The 21,396-nt window shown below is 41.0% G+C and overlaps 1 long non-coding RNA gene across 1 annotated transcript; it reads left to right on the top strand.

Annotated features, from left to right (window-relative positions):
• Window positions 1-4,808: 4,808 nt before the first annotated feature.
• LOC121233410 lies at window positions 4,809-20,914 on the top strand. Its single transcript, XR_005932755.1, has 4 exons — window positions 4,809-5,389; window positions 6,727-6,806; window positions 7,772-7,845; window positions 17,106-20,914. It is a non-coding gene; the product is annotated as an uncharacterized LOC121233410 (long non-coding RNA).
• Window positions 20,915-21,396: the final 482 nt, after the last annotated feature.

Below are 21,396 nucleotides of genomic sequence, written 5' to 3'. Positions count from 1 at the left end.
CAGGATGCGCTTTTCAAAATGCCTCTAGGGACTAGGTTAATTCAGAAAGGAAGATGCCGACAGGTAGTTATTACCATTTAATTGCTGCTTTTAATAACGAGCCTGATCCAAAGCATTCTGCCAGTAGAAAGTGAACATCTCTGTGCTAGCCTTGTTGTTACGGCATCATTCAAACTTATGGTTTGTTGTTGTCGGGAATGTCAAGAAGTTACATTTGTTGCAAATAAAGCAGGATTTATTTTCTGCATTAGTTAATAGCACTTCCTTTCCTCAGTCAGCATTCAGACTTGAGGGTACAAATCTCAAGCAGAGCAGCAAAACTTAGTAACACTTTAACAGGATTTATTAAGTTTGTTTGCTTGACTAAACATCAGGATCCTTGAGCACTTTCTTTTTTGAAGATTAACAAGCAACCTGATTGTCTGATGCTGCAATTTCAGCACATTATGGGTGTCTTTCTCTTCAAGTTCCTTTACAGATCCCAACCTGTATCTTTTATTAGGTAGCACAAGGGACATCAACCCCAAAGTGTACACCTGTATTGGTGAGTTACTAAGCTCATGGGTTACACAATATTTCTACAGCTGGTTTGTAAGCCATTTCCAGTCAAGTAGGTTCAAAAGACTCTACATGCGCATAAATCTCAGTGTCACCAATATACACTAGTACAAATTTGCAAGATATTTACACAACACAAATACTGTTACATACTAATTTTAGGAGTCCTTTTTACATCAGAGAGAGAGGAAGACATCCCACACCTCTACTGTGAGCATCAGTTTGGAAGAAATAACATTGTAATTCATGTATACGCATAAAATTTTACAGCTATTATTTAATGCTTTTTACACCTCAATTCCTATCTGTGCGTGGAACTTATTTGCTCTTTATGTTTCTACTTGTACTTTACATTCAGTCTCTGACATCTCTCTCCTGCTATTTGCCTTGCCCAGGTAATGAGCTGTTTCACATTTGGTGCCAATTAGGAGACATTCCAGGCTACCGATACAGTTAGAAATGTTGATTCTCAGAAATGAGTGAAATGTGTGGACCAGATTCTGATCCATTCATTCCAAAGGCGAGCGACACCAGTAACTTCAGCTGAGTCATTCCTGAATTATAGATCTGATTTATACACAGTAAAAGAGCCTGGCCCTAACTGTTTCCCTGTTACAGTTCTGTTTGCTTTGGGGGACTAATTATACTGTAGGCTGCTGCTTGCATAGGGTTGACTGTGAGCTCGTGAACCCAATGCAGGTTTGAATATGCTCTAGTATTTATGAGAAGTCCCCTTTGGATTGGGTTTGGAGCTTGGGATTCATAGGTTACATTCCAACTTGGAGTGATCCTAGGCAAGCTGCTAAACCTCTTCTGCTCTAAGCCTATCTATTCCATTTATACAGTAGATAAAATGTTTTTTTACAAAACCCATAGGTACTGCTCAAGAATTCTAATTTTTGAAGCAATCCAAATGCCTCCAGTTGAAAGTTTTTCATTTTGAACAATCTTTTTATGGCTATATTGAAAATATTAACAGACTGTGGAAAAAAAAAATTTCCATTTCCATATGGAAAATGACTGAAGGGTATGTACAAAATTAAGACCTGCCTGTTGAAACATTAACAGATTTGTCACAGTGTTAGTCTCAGAGCTAATCCATGCAAAGTTGAGAAGAAAGCAATTCAGTGTGGATTTGGAAGCTCCTCACTGTGTGAAGGGCTGTTCAGAATGCTGAGCAGGGATGTTCCTGATGCCTTCTAAACTATCTGAGATGCTTATTTGCAGCTGGATAGTCACCTATTGGGGAAATCTGCTGCATCTACATAAGACGACTGTTGTAGAGCATGTACTTTAACTTCTACATTTAACCTGTGAGGGGTATCTGGCCTGTAAGTCTGTTTCTCTTCAACCCATCGCAGATAAATGGAGTACCAGAATGTGCCACTGATGCCAGGATCCTCGGGAAAAGGCGTGCAAAGAGCTCTTAATAGATCTGGAAACCTGAGAAAGGGAGACAGTTGAAATAATGCACGTGTACTTGGGTATTTACTCCTGGTGCCCTGCCATTCCTACCATCTGAATGGTCACATACAAACAAGTTTTGATGACATAATTAGACTGAAATGTTGTCCAAATTCCAGTGTGTCTTTGTCACTGCTGAATATGAGGGAGACTCCAAAGCAATGCAAGTTTCATCTGCTGTGGGTGAATATGCAAGAGACTCAGTGCTTCATAGTACCTTGTTCAACAGTGATCAACCTGGAAAATGGAGTGGTAATCAGGGAAGAGTAGTTCTTCTGCCCTGACTTAGACTGGGTCTAATAGCATATCAAAACAGGCCTCTCTGAATCAAAATGGGAGAAGTTGCAAAGAAGTATTGTGCACAAATATATGCAACTTCCCTATTCATATGCTGGCCCTGGAATTGAGAAAACTGCCTAATATTGTCTAGAATTGGCTATATCCTTGTGCCATGGGCTCCATCCCTGGTTTGCAGTTCTTCTCTTTAATTGCATTCAAGTAAGCAAAGAGAGCCACCAGGGTCGAAGGTGCTCGATGGATACGCTTAGCCATCTGCTGTCCAAGCCACCTGCAAAAGGTTCAGGCTTTGCCATGATAAATGTGGTAGGCAATCCAGTGAAATAAGTAGCACTGTATGATGAGATTACTATAACCTCAGAAGGAGACTAGCAAATCGGTGCATTTTGCTGCATGTCCCACTGCATGTGCATGATTAAGGATACCAACTGTATTCCATGCTGAAGCTGTACTTTGATCTCAGGGTATTCCGTTTTAATTTCTGTTTTGTTAGCTTTTATCCCCAAATCTTTCTGCCTGGAAACTGGGGTTTTATGCACACACTGTAGTTTATGTATGAAGCATGGGCCAAGAGAGACAAAGGCTGAAGTTTACAGGCTGCAGGAGGCTATCATTTTTCTTTTGTTTTGTAGTGTGGGGTTTTTGGGGGGCGGTGGTTGTTGTTGTTGCATTCCAGTTCTGATCCTATCTGCTAATATCATAGCTTGGCTTCACTCCCTCATAGTTTGATGTCCCAACTTTTCCTTGTTAGTACTGGGAAATCATAAGCTTATAGTGAGTGATAGCCAGTAGGTCTGGGATTGATTACAAACAAAAATCCTAGATAAGATCATAAATTTAACCCATCCCTGTGATGTGATCGTATCAGGATTCAAGTACGTCTAAAAGTTGTTTCCGATTTTCAGCCACTTCATCTGGTTTCCATACATCCCAGCTGAGAGTGAAGTACTCTTGCGGTGGACTCTAATCCATGCCAGCCTGGCTTGGAAGAAGCCCTCTTTTCTGTTGTTATTGTATTATAAAAATGGATAGAAATGCTTTAGTCAAGATGGATATTTCAAGGAGGGTCAGTTCAGACACTGCTGAGATACAACTGACTTGATAATAAGAAAACAGGGCTGCTTTCCCACCCTGCTACCATCCCTCCCATTCCCTTCCTGAAGTTTAGCTGCATTTAAACAAATCAAGATGGTGTTTTAACACCCTGAAAATCAGTGGAGAAACACTAGAGATAAAACCAGTACTTGATAATTGATTAAGAAAAAAAGAGCAACCGAACCAAAACAGACATGGTCGGTCTCAGCAAAACCAAAAGCTCTGATGTTTAATGCCTACCTCTCCATTTCAGGAAGAGATATTTGTGCTCAGCTTGCCAGCCTTCTGGAACTACTGTTTATCTGTTTTTATATGCGTCCTACACCTGAGCTGCCTGCTTTCCCTGCTGTAAATGACCAGCGGGATCCAGTCCCTCTGCCTGAAAGCAGATTGAGCTTTACACCTTCTGCAGTGCCGAAGCCGATGCGCTCCCATCCATCCCCTCACCCCGTGGTACCAGGTGATTTAATGTTACTGTTGCTTTAACGGCCTCGTCGCTGCTCTGGCTACACAGTAGTTGTCTCCTGTGTGACTGTGCCTGGGAAAATCTATTACTGGAGTGCCATTAATCTGAGGCTGCCGCCTCTGGCACTTTCTGACTCTTCTATTTAATGGGCCTCTGCTTCCGGAGCTCTGGAGACATGCTGTTTTCCTCTCTTGATCAGCTTTGTTTAATTATCAAAATATTTGATGCAGAAAATTGACATTAGTTGTGAAGGTTTCTGCCTTCCTCCTCCTTACAGCCTCCCTCCCTGCTTTGTAGTGACATTGAGATCTTCCGCATGTACCACCTTCACCTTAAAATAGAAAATCGCTTGAACAATCATTTGCTTGTCCGGGCACAAGCTGCATTAGCAAGCTACAGGTAGAGCTGCTGTAACCCCTCTTGCTTGTAACCCCCCAAGTGTGAAGAGAGCCCACTGCACAGGTAGTGCAGCTGGACCTTTGTCTCCTTCCTGCAAACGTAACAGTGCAGCCAGCCGGCATTTCTGAAAAGCTCAGAAGAGGGGAGCCCCATCAATTCCTGTGCCTGTCTTCAGGGTGAGCTCATCAGTAAGCGAAGGCTCAACAAGATTCAAAATCAGGAAAGTCCCTCAGGAGCCGAGATTTCCACTCTGGCTTCCTGCTCCTATCTTCAAAGCAGGAAGCTTTAGGTATTGCAGGTGTTCCAGTTGCACTAGTGCATTTTGCTTACCCAGTGACCACATTCCTCGTTCCAGGACTTGGGCTGGCCCATATGAACCAATATTTATCGCTAAAATGAAGATCCAGGGGCAATATGGTTACCATGTATCAGTATCTTCACAGGTAGAGAAGACTTAAGTCCTGAAGAAGTCCTCACATTGGCAGAAAAAAAGATCACTGGTGAGAGGACAAATTCAAATAAGGTAAATTATTCTTATCACTGGAAGTCCTTAGCTGCTGAAACAACTATCAAATGGAAATGGTAGGTTTTCTGTGCCTGAAATCTTTAAATTGAGACTGGATGCCATTTTGGAAAATATACTTTTTTCTAAACATAACTTGCTAGGTTTAGTGCAGGGTAAGAGGGAGAAAGTGTCTGGGCTCTCTTATTCTGGTCAGGCCAGAGGAGCTGGTGTTTCTTTTTGGTATTTGAGTCTCTGCTTCTGCTACGCTCTTCTCAGCACTGCCTTGTTACAGAGGAAAAGGAACTTTTAAGAGGGTCCTAAATTAGTGTCCCTCTTTTCACAAGCCATGTCTCTTATTTCTGCTGCCTCTGTAAAATGCAATGAACAATGAAATGTGAATTACTGAGATTTGGGGCTACTGGGAGACAAAGCAGGGGAGCTATTTATGTAATGCTGAAACACATGAGTACCATTGTTATATTCTTTCCTCATATGTATGCCTATTTGCTCCACTGGACTTCGTTCCTTACTAACATTACTGCTCTCTCTTTCTCCATTACACACGCTGTACTTCCCTCACAAGACACAGACAGGCCGTAAGGAAGGTGAGTGAAGTACAGATGGGGCCCGTAAAAGTTATCCAGCTCACTATTACGGTGACTTTCAACAAGTAAATCACATTCCGGGAATAATTATCCTCTTTTACCAGCAAAACCTTACATGCTGTTGTCACCCTCAAACTGGGATTAATTGCCGTTTGATGTTTATAGAGTTTATTTGGGTCTCACTACGTATATAAATATTTTCAATTCCCCTTATTAATTCATATTAAAGGAATTATATTTACTAATTAACACATATTAGAAGGCTATCAGAGAAGCTGGGATGTTTGAACAAAGCATTTTACAGTGAAAAAAATAACATTTAATTGAAGCCAGAACATTTTGCAGAGGGACATGGATTTTGATGAGGAAGCTTCTCAGCATCAGAGTTTATTCTCCAGCCAAAGACAAAGGGACACACTGAAAGCTCCAGGACAGATGACCTGACACACTTTAATTTTGCAACTGTTCAGATGGTTTTGTTTTCACCCCATGCAAATAGAAACAGTGTCCAGGATCAAGAAACCTTTCAATGCTGTGTCACAGTATTGCTTTCCAGCTGTTCTTGTGTTCAGATGACCCCTGCCAAAAGAAGGAAAGCGTCTGGGCTACATTCTTGCCTACCTCACAGCATAAGTAACGAATACGATTGATTCCGCATAATTTTTTCCACTTTGGACAGTTGTCTTTATGGTACGTAAGAAACGCATTCAGGAACGTTGAGGAGATGTGCAGGCAAAGGTGCTTCTCAGAAATGTCCCTCTGCTCTGTGCATATACCTGCCAAATGAGCTGGTTGACTGTCCAACATTTGCTTTTGACTATATCTTTCTTACTCAGTCCCCATGGATGATATAAAGTTAGGGCCAATGCAACAAAGGTGCATGGGAATCTGAGAGCATGGTGGGGAGGGAATATTCAAAGAAATGCATGTCAGTTTGTTTTCACCAGCAGATCTAGGTTTGCAGCTTTGTCTCTCCTCCCTTTGGTTTGGAGTGCAAAGATGCAAAATGAGAGAGGAAGGATGCATCCAGGCTCCCAGCCTGCTACTGCATAGTAGACAACCAAAACGTTACCCTGTGGGCTCAGGTTTGTTAGCAAACTTTTCATTAGAGCTCCCATACTTCCTTAAATAAAGGGGCAAATTGCTGATTCACAAAAAGCCTGACCAGTAGCTAGCTAGTCCATGGCTGTATAATAAAAAAAAAAAAAAAAGAAAAAAGAAACCAGGTTTATGGGTTCTCCCCACCCTCCTCACCCCTGCCCCGTTTGCAAGGTTTAATCTTGTGTGGTTTAAATTCTTCAACCTCTTCTCCCTCTCTTGCACTGCTTTTATACTAGGAATATTTCTGGTGAAGTCAGTGAAGTTACCTGTGCATAATTCTGGATTAATCCACTGAAGGCAGCTATGGACCACTCAGGTAAATGATGAGCGCATTGCAAGAGATAATCAAATTCAGACTCTCCTTGTGAATATCCACTGTTAAAAGATCAGTTATAATGCTCTATGCTGTTTGGGACTCAGAAATGCAAAGCTAGTCTAGCAAGGGTTCATTGCATCACAAATTTGGGCATAAGGAAAAGGAATACCTCTAGCTTCATTTATACTGCAGATGAAAATAATCATAAAGATACAAACCACCAAGGTGCAAAATGAGTTTTCCAATTCATAAGCGCAAGCCACCATGAGTTAAAACCTCTTGGTTTCTTCCCATAGTGCCCCAGGCAATAGTTTTCATATATATTTCTCCATGGTCAGAAGTCAGAGCAGACCACTGCTATCTAAGACCTTGACTTTTTTTCCCTGACAGTTACAATTATTACAGCCCGGGGGACTCATTTTCTCAGTCTGGCCACCCGCTGACCTAGCCTGCAACCAGAATACACTTTAAAACAAACAAACAACAGCTAGGCTCCCCTCTCTTCACTTCTCCTCCCCCAGCTCTGGAATATTTTTACACCGCGCCCCTTGCAAAAGGATATTAGCCACTATTGCTGAAGGCACAATCACATTATCAGCACCATTCTCTCTCCCTTTCTCCCTCTCCTCCCCGCAAAGATAAATTTTTTATGTTGCTATTTTCTTCTCTTTTGTATTTGGCATTCGATATTTACGTGATAAACTGCAGAGCTGCTACTAAATGGGCCCTGATACAACTTAATAAATACATAACAACATCCAGACTGCACTGTATTACTTTGCTGTGTCCTGAGCTGCTAAGGATCCTTGGAGATAATGTCTGCTAAATAAAAGTTATGCCTTAGTATGGGGAAAATAGATACTTATTTATTCTGGAATAATTACTTGTGCATTAAATGACTGCTGTTGCTGCTGTTGAAATGAGCTGGCTGATAATCCTGTCTCTCCCTGTTTGTCTTTCTGAAGTGCACACATGCTCTGCGTTTCTCATACCCAGAACCTTGCTGTGTTGGAGCACCTATACTTCTCTGGATGAATATGTAAGTAATATGCAACTAACAATTTTTCTACTAGGAGGCTGTCTACTGTTCTAGCCGGGAAATGTCCACAAGCAAAACCTTGACATTTGTAGGCTAAACTTTTAGAAAGAAGTCTGTGTTTAGGTGCCCTGCTGAACTGAGGCGTGATTCAGTAAGTGAGCACAGCAAGGTCCAAATACAGGGGCTGGGCCTCACTAAAGATACGAAAGGAGAAATAGCAAAAAGTTACAGATAGAAGCTGCGATGGAGGTAACTCACTTTCATCTCAAGTGCACAAACTTTTCTCTATTCTCATTGTCATAGTTCAACATTTCTAAAGTTTTTTTGCCAAATTTTTATCATCTTTAGAATTTCTTTTTTTGCGTACAGAAAGCAATTTAAATCAGGTAATTGCTAATCACACAATGTACAAAATATTCCTCCCACATATGCCAAGCATTGACCAACATTCAGTGAGATTTCCCAGCTGTGCTTGAGTGATAGGAGTCATCACTCTCCTGGAGACATGCCTCAGAGATCTCATCTGGACCCAGATTTAGAAGCTGTTCACAAAGTGCTGTTTCTTCAGGTGTAGGTACCCAGGCATTTCATTAGCCTTAGCCAATGCTGGGATGCCTTTTTGTGGAAGTAGCATTTCCTTGTTTAATTCCTGATAATAAGACTAGTCAGAGAGTCAGAGTCTGAAAAATTAGGATGGAGATAACCTGTGATTCACATGAGGTGACTTTAGTTCCTATACTACATATGCTGGTGTTTTGTTATCTTTCCCGGAGAAAATGAGGAATTATTCCAGAGTTTGTATCAACTGCAGAAGAACATTAAAAAAAATACTTCAGCAGTCTCTAAAAATCTGTATGTTTTTGAGATGAGCTGTTTTGCCTGTGATAACACAGACGCAGAGGGTGTATGCATGCATAAACACACATACACACATGGACACATACAGAGGTACATTCAGGAATCGTTCCTCTAATCTTCACTCTACTTTCCTTTTCCAAAATGGCTGGGTTTTCTTTACCGGAGTCTTTTCCAGCTGTGTTCTAATTGCTGAAACAGTCAGCATAAAGTACCATCAACCAAAATGAAGCGAGGCAGACTCCCGCAAGCTGCAAAATTTTGCAACACAAAGCCACTTTACAAAGAGTTTAGCTCTATAGAAACCACAGTGAATGCTAGGAGGAATCCCAGAAAACTTTGCATGATGCTTCAAAATGCACCACAGGGATCCCGTGCTTGTTACCTCCTGACACCATCTTTCTGTAAAGGAAAAAGCATACAGTGCTCTGTGGAGCGATTACCCTGGGGTCCTATGCATTCAGCACTAATATTGGAAAGTTTCAGATCTCACAAAGACGACAACAAGGACCTTTGATTGTCCCTGTTGAAGCTCCTGGTAAGAAGCAGGTCACTTCCCTCCAACCCCTCTGAGCCTAGATGTGTGGATATTTTCATGCCCACTTGACAGGTGGCTATTTTACCAGACAGGGTTGTCACTGCTGCTGGGGGTTATCTGGATTTAGCTGTAGGCAGGAACTGAACCACAATGTGCATTAAAAAAGCTCACTGTTCTTCGTTTGTTTAGAGACAAGCCATCTCAAACTTGTTTGAAGCCTTTTTTATTGAATTCACACTCTTGTGCCAAGCACTGAAAGATTTACTTTGGCTATTGCTGTAAGATGGAAAGCATATGAATGCATGGCTGTCTGCCAGCTATGGGTGAGCAGTGAAAGGTCTGGTACAATGGACGGTTACATGGAACAAATGTGAATGCAGTGGGCAGACGTGACTAAAGAAAGGCTTTGGCATTCAAAGAACTGCTTGAGGTTTAATCCGGTGACTGCAGTAGGGTCAAGAGATAACACGTCTAACCTGCAAAGCTTTTAACTGGGCAGCAGCTGAAAAGTAGTAAGCTACAGGTATACACACATGTCGTCTGAAGTAACAGCTGCTTGCCTCCCCTTGCAGGCTCTAGCTCTTCCACAGACTCCATCTGCAAAGGCAAAGACCCAGTTGGACTTATCCAATGCAAGGTACCCCAATTGCTGTTGTATATTTCTTGCAGATGTTGCCATAATTTTGTTGTGGTACAATTTGACATACGACTCCCTGCTGCATCCGAAAGGGGCACATTATCTCAATTAATGTTTCACAGCAAACATGGCACTGATAGTATTCATGGGACTAAAGACTATTACCATTTGCATGGTGACTAGCACAAGAATTATGACTATGTGTGTTTTCTGCAGCAAAATTTGCCCTCAGGCTCCCTTTTTTTTTTCTTTTTGGCTTGTGACAATGTTCCCTTTTTCTTCCTCCTCCTGTTTTGATTTCTACTTAAAGTTTTATGGCTCTGTCCCCTCCAGGGTGCTATTATCTTGTATGCTAATAGGGCTATGCATATTCTATTAGCGTTGTCAGTGTGAGATAAGAGGCACATTCTGTAAGGAGCACTCAGGGGGTAATAATCACAGCAAGGGGTCTCAATGTTAGTACATTATCAGTCATCTTCACATTTCAGTGGAGCCTGTTTATGCACCTCTTCAGCGACGCAACTCAGACACTGAAAATTGCTGAATGTTTACGGAAACTGTTGTAGAGGAACATAATGGGATTTGAGATTGACTTGATAAAGGAGCCTTCTCCCGTGTTGCTTCCAGATACAAGATGTTTGTAACTGTATGCAATAAGTAGGATAATATGTTATATCGCAGTTAGCAGCTAAAAGCAGACTCAGAGCTGTATTTCAAGCAATAGAGCAGCTATCTAGGAAAAGATTTCAAAAGGGTGCACGCCATCAATGTTTCTTCAGAGATTTCTCTTTCTTTCTCACTTTTTACATGGTAACACACAAATGCCCACACGTGGTTCACATCAATAGGAAGGCTGACAATTTTTACACCCTTTAGTCTTGAACTTGAATGATTATAAGTAAGTAGGCCCATAGAAAGAAAATTGGTGACAGCATGTGAAGGGCAAATGAGTAACTATTTGCAACACTCTTTGTTAGTTAAATAACATTCCTTGGTTGCAGCAATGGGCAATGGCATGTGAAATAGGTGTCATGCGAATGTTTTCTTCAACTGTTGATGACGCTATGGGCTGGTGAGGCAGAGGATTTTCTGTTGTTGGACGGAACTGTTGTTTCTCCCAGTTCACTTGTGTTCCCACTAAGATTCACAGGGGTGTTAACGCTGCAGTCTACCATTGTAGCCATCCTGTGGCAGGCATCAGTACGCCCTGCTGGCAAGAGTTCATCTGCTAGAGTAAGGTTCTGTTCCTACCCTCGACTGTGGCATTTCTTGAACTGGTAACCAGCAAGTCCATAATTTACAAAAAATTTGGAGAAATTTGGTCTTTTTTTCTACTTTTCTGACATCACAGTTTTGAGGGAACCTTTCACAGTGTTAGATTTTTCAGTGGAACTTGTAGGAGAAAAGGTAAAGCACAGTGCTAGTTCTTTGTGTGTTATGTTAGAAATATATGTACATAAATGGCATTTTAAGAGGGTTTATGTATATTTCTCAGTAATTTACTTCTGTTCTGGCAGTAGTAGCATATTTGTATGCTGTCTGACACCTAGATTATAATGGGACTCAAAGTTATCATTTAGTTGAGCTAAGGACGGAAAGAAAAGGGGATTTTGTGCATTTCCTAGGAAGGTGGAATCTGTAATTAGGTCTAAAATCAGGGACTTTGTAATAAATTCAGTGCCTGATTTTGCAGACCATGGGAAAATAACCTAATGGGGAATGACAAAAAATACAGAGGCGAGGAACTAATCTCAATTTAGAATGAAGGAACAAACAATTTTTGGAGACAGATACGGAATTCTTATTGTTCCTACAGTAAAACTTTTCCTTTCTACATGTAGAAAACGAAACACTCTGCCCTGGGCAAAGCCTTTAGGAGAGCCTTAAAATGTCGCTCAGTTTAAATACGCAAATTCCTAAATGCATAGGTGCCTAATTAGATGATCTAAACCTAATTCCTGGGAAGTAGCAGCTGTAGGCTTGCTACAGCGGAACAATCGTAACAAGGAGAAAAGGGCTGTGTTTTGGATCACTTCTGTAGTACTTAAGATTACACATGGATATGAACACTCCTTACTTTAAAAATATTTGTCCTTGACATTTCCAGACACATGGCTCACACCAAATGTATGCAGCTCCATCTCCTGAGGGTCTTGAGATTAAAACCCCTGCTTTCTCACCTTGTGATCTGGCATTAATAGCTGATAGAAAAATCACATACATGACTGACATCTTCCTAGAAATGTGAGACTGTGGAATTAATGAATGCCATGCTGGAAAGCAGGGGTCAGTTTGGAAATAGGATTTCTGTTGCCAGCCATCCAGTCATGAACTGGACAATCTGCCGTTCATTTTTTTGCTTTAGCATTGAGGAAAATTGGTCTGGAGAATAAAGCAGTCAGAAAATAAGTAGCTATGTTTCTTTGGCCACTGGAGGTTGATGGACGTTTATAACTTGTGGAAATCAGGCTGACTTCTGTTTTACAGAAGAGCTGTTAGTGCATTCTTTATGACTTCTAAGTTCTTTATCCTGCTGTTATCTGCAGGATAAATCTGCAAATTCTGCAGATCTAGAGGCTTAGGTGGCTCAAAGGATTGATGGTCAGACACCATGTTACGGTTAGGTCAATGATGGCGGTGCAGTGGTGTTAGACGGCTGAGCTGCCAACCTCTGGATGCTTAATGAAATGTCAGGGGCAAGGGTGTCTCCACCTTGTTTGTGGGAGAGGGGTATCTCCCACCCAAAATTTCGTCAGCTGATTGAGACAGCTGGAGAGAATGGGCCATGGAAAACTGTGTTCTGTATGATTTTAAATTACTTTCAGCAGGGCAATATGGGAGAGGTACCTTATCTTATCTTGATGTTTGGAGAACTCCTATCGCTACAGCAGCAGCGCTAATAGTTTTGTTGCCTGTTTTCTACTTTTTCTGCTGCATCTGTCTCCAGTTTTGTCAACACTGATCTTGTCAGTGTGGCCATGATGAAATTACGTTAACATGCTGAACTAATATTATTCATAAATGAAACAGCTCAACCCCTGTACAACCATTTTCACTTGCACAGATTTAAATTGCTAGCAGTTCTGTGCAACTAGTGATGATCTCAAAGGAAAAACTGCAGTTTTCTAGAAACTAAAATATTTCATCAAAGAAACAATGTCTTTCTGTGTATTTTTAGCACGAGATAAAAACTTGGAAGCATTTTCTTTGGGGAAGATGGATTTCCTTTTCCCTTTTATTTCTTTCCATTTTTCTGCTCCCTGTCTTTTTTCAAGAGCAAATGAAAAAGAAAAAAAAAAAGAGGATAGTTACAAAGGGAGCTAGAAGAGAAAGAATTGGAGAGGAAGACCTTTTAGTTACACTTTTTTCTTGGTAAAGAACAGGAATATTTGAACAAAAATACAAAAATGCTGCAAACATTTGATTTGAGAATGACATGCCATTTCTCATTGTTCTGTCAAGGTAGCTCCCACTACCTCTTAGCTCTGCTGCAATCATTATTGTTGCTTCTGGGTGCACACCAGTTAGTTATTTTGGCTTCCACAGTGAAAACGCAGAACTCCTAAGTCTGTCAAGTAAGCCAGAAAACAAATGCAAAAAAGGAAAGAATGGTGTATCTTCTTTTGCTGCTCTTTCTACATCTCGTGAGAAAAAAACCTGTGCCCTGATCCCTTTCTGCATCCACATTATACATATGCACTGAACAGCATTAATCTGAGCAAGGGTTAAATCTGGACTCCCTCTAACTGGATTCCTTAGTCTAGGTGTGTTTGAAGGAAGGTTTAATTTAATCAAAAGTAGGTTGTGGTCAGCTAAAGCAATCATTGTAAATAGATTTTCTTTTTAAAGGGTCACAATAACTGCATTTGTAAGAACTAAAGGGATAAAACTAGTAGAAGACCTGAAGACTTATCTATCTGATGTTTTCTGTGAGTTCATTAGTGTTGCAGAGCAACTTCTGGAAAAATAAATCCCAAAGCATCCTGTTTACCTCAGTCTGTGGGATCTATAGGTGATATATAGAGAAAAGCACTGTGCTACCAGCATACTGCAGACAGCCTTATCCTGTCTGAATTGTCAAACTCCTCATAGAAACTGAACAGGTAATAACCAGGGGCCCAAACCTATCTGCCTCCGCGAGCTGTGCAAGAGTCATGATGCTGGAAGACAAGACGGGACCCGCATTCACTTACATGTCTGAGAGCCATCCCATTTTCATCAGTGAGCACATGAACGTTGCACGGGGAGAAATGTGGAAGCAATTACTTTAAGAGCCGTCTTCTGGGCAATTCCCAAAGAGACATCAGACCCTGTATTTATGAAGCCTATTGCATCGGGCCCTAATGAAGCAATTAAGCAAAGGGTCCTCTGTGTTTGATCTAAATGTGGTAATTTTTACAAAAACATCGCCGAGTGATAGATACCCATAACTCAGAGTCCTTAATTGTACTTAATTTGTTTGGAATACGAATGTGCATTTAATTAAGCCAGGGCTTTGCCCACATGTTTAAAGAAGGGCTGTCAAGGAAAATTAAGACCCAGTTTGTTTTCAAAGTTACTGGTTTTTATCAGGCCAGGACAGCGATCTTCGAACAGAAGGTTACAGATAATTAGGCAGAGACCTCAAGCCAAGAAAAAAATTCAGAGACACTGTACAGCTGAGAAAGCAGGAAGAAAAACTCCTTGATGAAGAAACATAAGAATGGGCTGTTCACATAGTAAAGTCATGCATGGCTAGGATTTGGTAAATGTGACCTGTTGGTTAAAATGTGTTTTGCGTTCTTAAACTCCAGCAATAAGGATGGAGCCTGGCTGTGTTTAATGGCAGAAGCAGCTGGCTCCGGGACCAGATTTCATGCCGCGCTCAAGGACCACTGAATACGGAGAACTGATGGCATCTCCATCAAATGACAATAAAATGGAAAGGGCAAAAAGCATTTTTCTTGTTCACTCGGATTTACTGAATCTAAAGCATTGGCTGTGAAAGCTGGTTTTAAAAGTGTCTCTTTCCCAAGCAGAGAAATACAGTAGGTGCTTGTCATCCTCTCAGGAAGCATATTAGTCTGATGCATGGAAAGGGAGTTTAGTCCTTGATGAGTAGTGCTTTTGACTTGCTGATACTGTTACGGAAAACAGCACAGTGCCCTTTTTCATGCACAAAAATATTTCAGTAAAAGTGACATATAGGGAGGAAAGCATGTAAACAAAAATGTTGAGACAACTGTGGATTTAAATCTGGTTTTTGTTCTTTCTTGTTTAGCGAAAAAGTAAAGAATGCAGTGAAAAATTAATAATGCTTCAACACACATGAAGAAAAGGCAACTTTTGATATTGAAAAATTAGTTTCTCAGCACAATAGCAAACAAAGTCCATGTGTGGACACTGCACCCTCCACTTTCTGTGACTCTTCAAGAATCACATGCTGGTTATCAGTTTCTCAACACTGTCATTTTTAATGTCATGGTGAGGCATTTATGTCAAGAGATCCTTATTGTGGAAAATAGTTGCCGTGGTGTTACCTTGCAGTCTAAATAAGTTACATGGCCAACAAAGCAAGCTGTGCACACATCATTGGCAAGTGGTGAACCAAGTCACAGAGAGAGTGACTTGTCTACAGAAAGGTGGTGCATCTGTAACGGAGCTGAAAATTGAACCCAGATTCCCTACACTGAGGGAATGTAGGGTCTGAATTGTGAAAATCATATTTTCCTGAGTGTTTTGATGGGCTACTATGCTGATGACAGCTGCAGTGGCTCTTAATTATGGATGACGAAACGTGCGGAGAATCAGTAGACTTTTAAACAAAAAAATAACTCTATGTAGTATTATCTTCTGTTTCTGGATCTGCCTTTAACTGATTTGCAGCTAAACGAAGCTGGCATCTCACTGTGAGATGGTACCTGGCCTTCCCTTCTTGGGTGGCTCAATTTAAAAGTTGGCAAAATACCCAGAACAGCATCAGACCTAATTTAGTATAAAATTAGTTGACTTAAAATAAACAGAATAAAATAAAATAAATCCTATGGTATTAGAGTTCTCTTGGCTGGATTGCTGCATGCCTAGCAGAGATTTACGGCATGCTGTCGCTAGAATGTTAGAAGGAATGTACAGTGCAGAAGTGCCTAGCAAGCCCTTTACCAGGGTCTTCCCGGCTCACGACATTATAGGCATGTGAAAGTTTGGAGACCCCAAAATAAGATGCTGAAGGGGAAGAATGCTGCGGGAGAGCAAGAGGGTGCTAAGTGGTAACGGTGAGGCAAAAAAAAGGCAGGGAGGTGCTGAACTGCGGCTGATCCCAGGGTACCATCACGCATTCCAAAGCCCCTCCGAGGAGGTCTCTCTTTTTTGATGTATCTGCTAAGCACATTGAACCAGTTTCCAAAGGCAGACCCAGAACACAATTCTTCTCGTGGTAAATGAGTATGTCAGCCGTTTCACCTTCTTACCGGTGTTTAAAATTTTTGCAGCAATAACAGAGAATTTGAAAGGACATCAGAGGTGGATTTACGGGACTCGTGGGAAATCAACTGTTTCCTGTTTCAACAGCTTCTTCATCATAACTTGCTTTCTCAGTCACTGAATGATGTTCTATTAATCTTGGTGTGCAGTGATTACTGTTAAATGCAGAGCTGGGTTGAACCTCAATTTGTGAAATAACCTTGTTTTGTCTCTTCAGCAAGTCCAACATAGTAAACTTTGGGCAGAGGTCTACTGACCAAGTGGATAATTGTGTTCCAATGCATCCTGTGAATAATGCAGATAAAAAACCTTGAGTGAATAATTCATTTTGCCTCCACTCATTTTGAATTAGCCTATTCATGTATGTATCCTTTCCAGTCTGCCTGTCTCTGTGCATGCATGTATTTACATAGCAATGTTGTAATTCGCAGGTACTTAAATATCAAAGCAATATAGCTACTACTCCCTGCATATGTTCCTGACTATTCTGTGTGATTGCATATGTATAAGTAAGCATTGTATACTGTACCATAAAATTCAGGATTTGATTTTAAGATGAAACATGACACATTGTATTTGCTGCTGTGATGGCTATCTAGAATTAATATTAAAAAAACTTGCAATTGAGGGCAAATCATTTCGGCCTGGCTATAAATTACAGAACAAGTATTTTGGGCTATTCAATGTTCAGATGTAAGTTTTGTGCAGTGATGTATATTGCCAAAGATCAGGTTACATACTCACAACTTTATCTTACCTTTACCTTGGCAGTGACTTCTGGATCCTAGGTCAAGCAAAGCCTATGAGCAGGAGGAGGCACTTGCCTTTAGGGATGGCATTCCCTGAGGGGTATGGACAGCACTGAAATTGCCTGAGCATCATTGATAACATGCCTGCAGCTCAAGAACATTTGTAACAGGTTCATCTGAAAAGCAGAGGGAAGGAGCCTGTTTCCTGATCGGATCAGATTTGTCAGAGAAGTTCTGAGAAGCATCTGAAATTTGCACGGACATCTAAACTGCACGTAGCTCTGGTCTGGCTCTAGAATATGTATCATTCACATTTAAAAACTTTTGCTCAGTGTTGGTGGATTCATTGGCCAGGCTGCTTGATGTATGGCTCTGGAGGACAAGGTAGTCTGACAGCCAGTGGAACTGACTAAATGGCCAAGGGTTTATGGAAATTCCAGTGGGAATCCGTTCACTGTGCATTCTCCTGCCTTGGACAGCCAACAAGTTGTGAGCGTGCAGCTCCTAATCAGGGCTGGCAGGGCAGATGGTTTATCTTTGGCTGCCTGAGAGTTCCTGCTCTGCAGAGAGAGGCAGACACTCGTTTTGACTCCTTGTTGTGGGCTTTTCAGTTTCCAGTCCATTACAAGTGACATAGCTGATAAAAAGCCTGTCTGTCAGTGGTGTCCCCGGAGGGGTGAATCTTCATCCCCTCCTGTACTCATACCAGGACTGTCTGCTCATGCTTTTTTGGATCATGCTGGGCACCAGGTGAGGAAGAACTCCGCTGGGAGCTGGATCACAGCATCCCAGCCCTGCCAAGCCCTCTCCCACATGCCCCTCCTAGCCACTTCATAGGCAATGGCAGCTCTAAAACAAACCTCTTCCCAAGTGGGAATGTCGGTGCTTAAAATAAATCACTGCCTATCATTTTCTGAGTGGGTCAGAAGAAGACTTGTAAGCCTGTGTTGTGAACAGCTCTGACCCACTGCTTGGGAAAGAAATGCCGCAGCAGACAGCATTGCTCTGTATCCATCACCCATGAAAGAAAAAAGGAAGCAAAAATCCGACAGCTGTGGCCAGTCAGGAACTATTTTGTGCAGTCATGTATTGGGCATATACGGTTCCTTTCATTTACAGAAAGTGCACATCTATAAACCAATCAAGGTCATACTGGACTTCTCGGTGGGAACTGCTATTCCCATTTTGCAGCAGAGAAAGAAAAGGGTAGATCTGCACAGAATTTGTCTGGATTCAACAGGGACCTTGCAGGCTAATCCAAGGGGATCCGAGTGGCAAAGTCTGTTCCGCCCGTGACTTGTCCATGGCCAGCAGGGATTCTGCAGCAGAGTGGGGATAGAGTATGGCGCCTTGCATCCCAAAGCATTGATCTGAACAACTATAACTGAAATAACACCTCTAGATTTCATTGCTAATGAATAAGTATGCTGTTCACTTGTCTGAGCCTCACCTTTTTTCTTTCTAATTTGAGCTGACCTTCTGTACCTTTGCCGGAGTCCAAGTGTTACTTTCCAGTGCCCATTTATGAAGAATAAAGATAAGACAAACACATATAAATATACGTGTGTGTGTGTATATATATATATATATATAAGTATTTTCCCATATCACACTGGAGCGAGCTTCCTTTTCTCTGGCTCCATAATACTCTCTTTTTTCCTTACTATATCAATTTTAACTCAGTTTATTACAGTTTTGTGCCTGATATTCCAAAAATTATTTTCCTAGGGTTAATCCCTAACCCCCAGCAATATCATTAGGAAAGCTATATAGCAGACTTGAAATAGTTACTACTTGGAGCAAGCCGCCTTTTCAAGTCATAGAGATCTTTATTTATAATTCACGGATTGGAGAAACTGGAGCAACGATTTCTACAGTATAATGCATATAGTTTTGTCTGACAGACCTGTGCTAATTACTCTGTGTGGTTTTGATATAGAGCCAAGAATGGGTTGTAGAAAAATGTGTATCACTAAAACTTAGGTCCCCAAAGTCAAAAGTAAAACAAACAGTGAGAGATCATTATCTGAAGCAGACCCTTACTAGCTGTGTACAGAAAAAAGTAATTCCTGTGTTTTCTGTTTCTTTTTTTTCTTTAGATCCAAGTAGTGTTTCTGTTTGTATTTGGAAATATCTTGAATTTGTACAGTTAGGGCAGACAGTGCATTTATTCTGCTCTATCCGCTTTTTTCTTCTCTTTGAAAGACTATAGCTGGCTCTGGTGTGGACTCTTTGTGTGGCCTTCAGCGAGTCACTTAACCTTCCTGTGCATCAGTTTACTCATTTGTAAAAGGAGTATTATAATAATAGACACCCCTCAGGGGCTCTTCCAGATTTAAATAATTAATGTTGTTAAAGCAGTTTGTGAGCCTCAGATTAAAGGTGCTAAATAAAGGCAATATATTAATATTTTTTTACTCCAGCTCCTTATAGAAAGAGCAAAGCAACAGCCTGATAAACGTTGGATTTAAAGTTGGGAGTTGATATTACAGTGCTCAGAGTATTTTTTAATTTCTGTGGTCCCAGTTCAGCAGAGCTCTTAAATCCATTCTTAATTTTAGAAAGACCCTTTATTTGCCACAGGTAAGGCTCCCAATCTGAAAAGGTTTTTGAATCAGTCCCCGTAAGAGCAGCGATAGAAGAGAAGGATCAACTGTGCATGTATGTATCTATGTGTGTTTAGCCTTTTGCATTTATGATCTCAGCAAGAACATCATTGCCACAGGAATGTAATCGGGAAGTCTCATAAGGCTTGCAAAATTCAGCCGGGATGCAAATCAATAAATGTAACAGGAGAGAAACTACAAGCTGTGCATTTCCATGGAGGCTGAGATTTTGTGGGATGGATAGACGCTGCTGAGCATGACCTAATGCCGCAGGAAAAAAAAGCAACCACAGACCTCAGCATCTAAACAGTATGAATATTGAACCAGAGGTCCTTGAGTAATTGTCCTTTCTTCACTCTAGGGGTGAAAAGGGTACATTAGACATTCACTAGCAGCAAATGGCACCTGACATCTCTTTAAGTGAAAGTCAGCTTGGAATTTTTTTTAATGGCCAAGCATAAATCTTTTAAATTATAAATCAATAAATAGTTAATTCAATAATAGGAATCTTTTAAATATTTAATGAGTCATATGCAGAATGGCTCTATAACTGGATGTTGATGGAACTGTGTCAAAGGAATTTGAATCAAACTTTTCTAAACTCCCCATATTAAAATAGTTATTGATTCAGATATAAACTATGAAGACTGTTGCAAAAGTAAGGGGAGATGGAGAGGTTTAGCATACATTTTCTCATCCAAGAAGCAGCTTATTTTTAATGATGTATTCTTGAGCTTTTCAGATTGTATTAATGTTCCCACTACAAAAATGAGTAAGAACCTATGCAGGCGAGATTTTGTGTGTGCGTATTCATTAAAATCCTGTTTTAATGGCAGCTGTGCTCTTAAATAAAAGCTGTGGCAGCCTGCCTCTCATTAAAGGATTCTGCTAACCAGCATTGACATTGATATCCTGAACTATCTCCATCTGAAACTGCCCAGAAGTTTCAACTTATTTACCAGAGTTTTCAAGTGAAAGCCAGTGGGAGTGGTATCTATGTGTTCTAGACCTGAATTTGTTCCTTTATAATTTTCTCTGAGGAGATCTGTAGTCAGCGTTCACTCTTATTAACTATGTGCTGCCGTAAGTCAACACTATTCTTAATTACCCTAAATTGGAGGCATTTCATGCTTAAACCTCAGACCTCATTTGGTGCACTGTTATTCTATAGCAGATGTGGCATCTTCAGATTTTGTACAGTCAAACCTTTACTTTCAAAATAATAATCTAGCTCAGTGTTGATCTCTTTCAGATAAAATGGTGGAAAGGATGCTGCTGAGAACAGGATGGAGGAGTCGCTTCAGTGGGGGACGTGCAGACAAACAGGCAAGAAAGGCACAAAAAAGTAGAAGAAAGGAAGAAACTGTCTGGCGGACGAGCTGAGATTGTTCTTTGCAGTGTTGCTGCAGTTTGCTCTGGGTATGTTTTATGTGCATTCAGTGCCACATATTTCAGAAACAGGTCCTGGGATCTGAGGGACAAAACAGGCTTTAATGCAAGGCTTGCTCACCATTTCAAGAGCTTCCTACCTTGAAGCCACTCAGCGAAAATAATTGGCGTCTCTGCACTTCTTTACCAAAGATAGCACTGAAGGTATTTGATGTTGCCTTCTGAAATAATGACACATGGTATCAGAAACTCCTTACCACAACACCTGATCATACCCATTATACAGATGGCTAAACGTGTTTGTATTCTGAGGAGGCA

The sequence above is a fragment of the Aquila chrysaetos genome, chromosome 6 (genome assembly GCF_900496995.4).
Source record: "Aquila chrysaetos chrysaetos chromosome 6, bAquChr1.4, whole genome shotgun sequence".
Taxonomy (NCBI): Eukaryota; Metazoa; Chordata; class Aves; order Accipitriformes; family Accipitridae; genus Aquila; species Aquila chrysaetos.
Note: the sequence above shows the minus strand (reverse complement) of the source record. Positions and strands in the feature narration are given on the sequence as shown.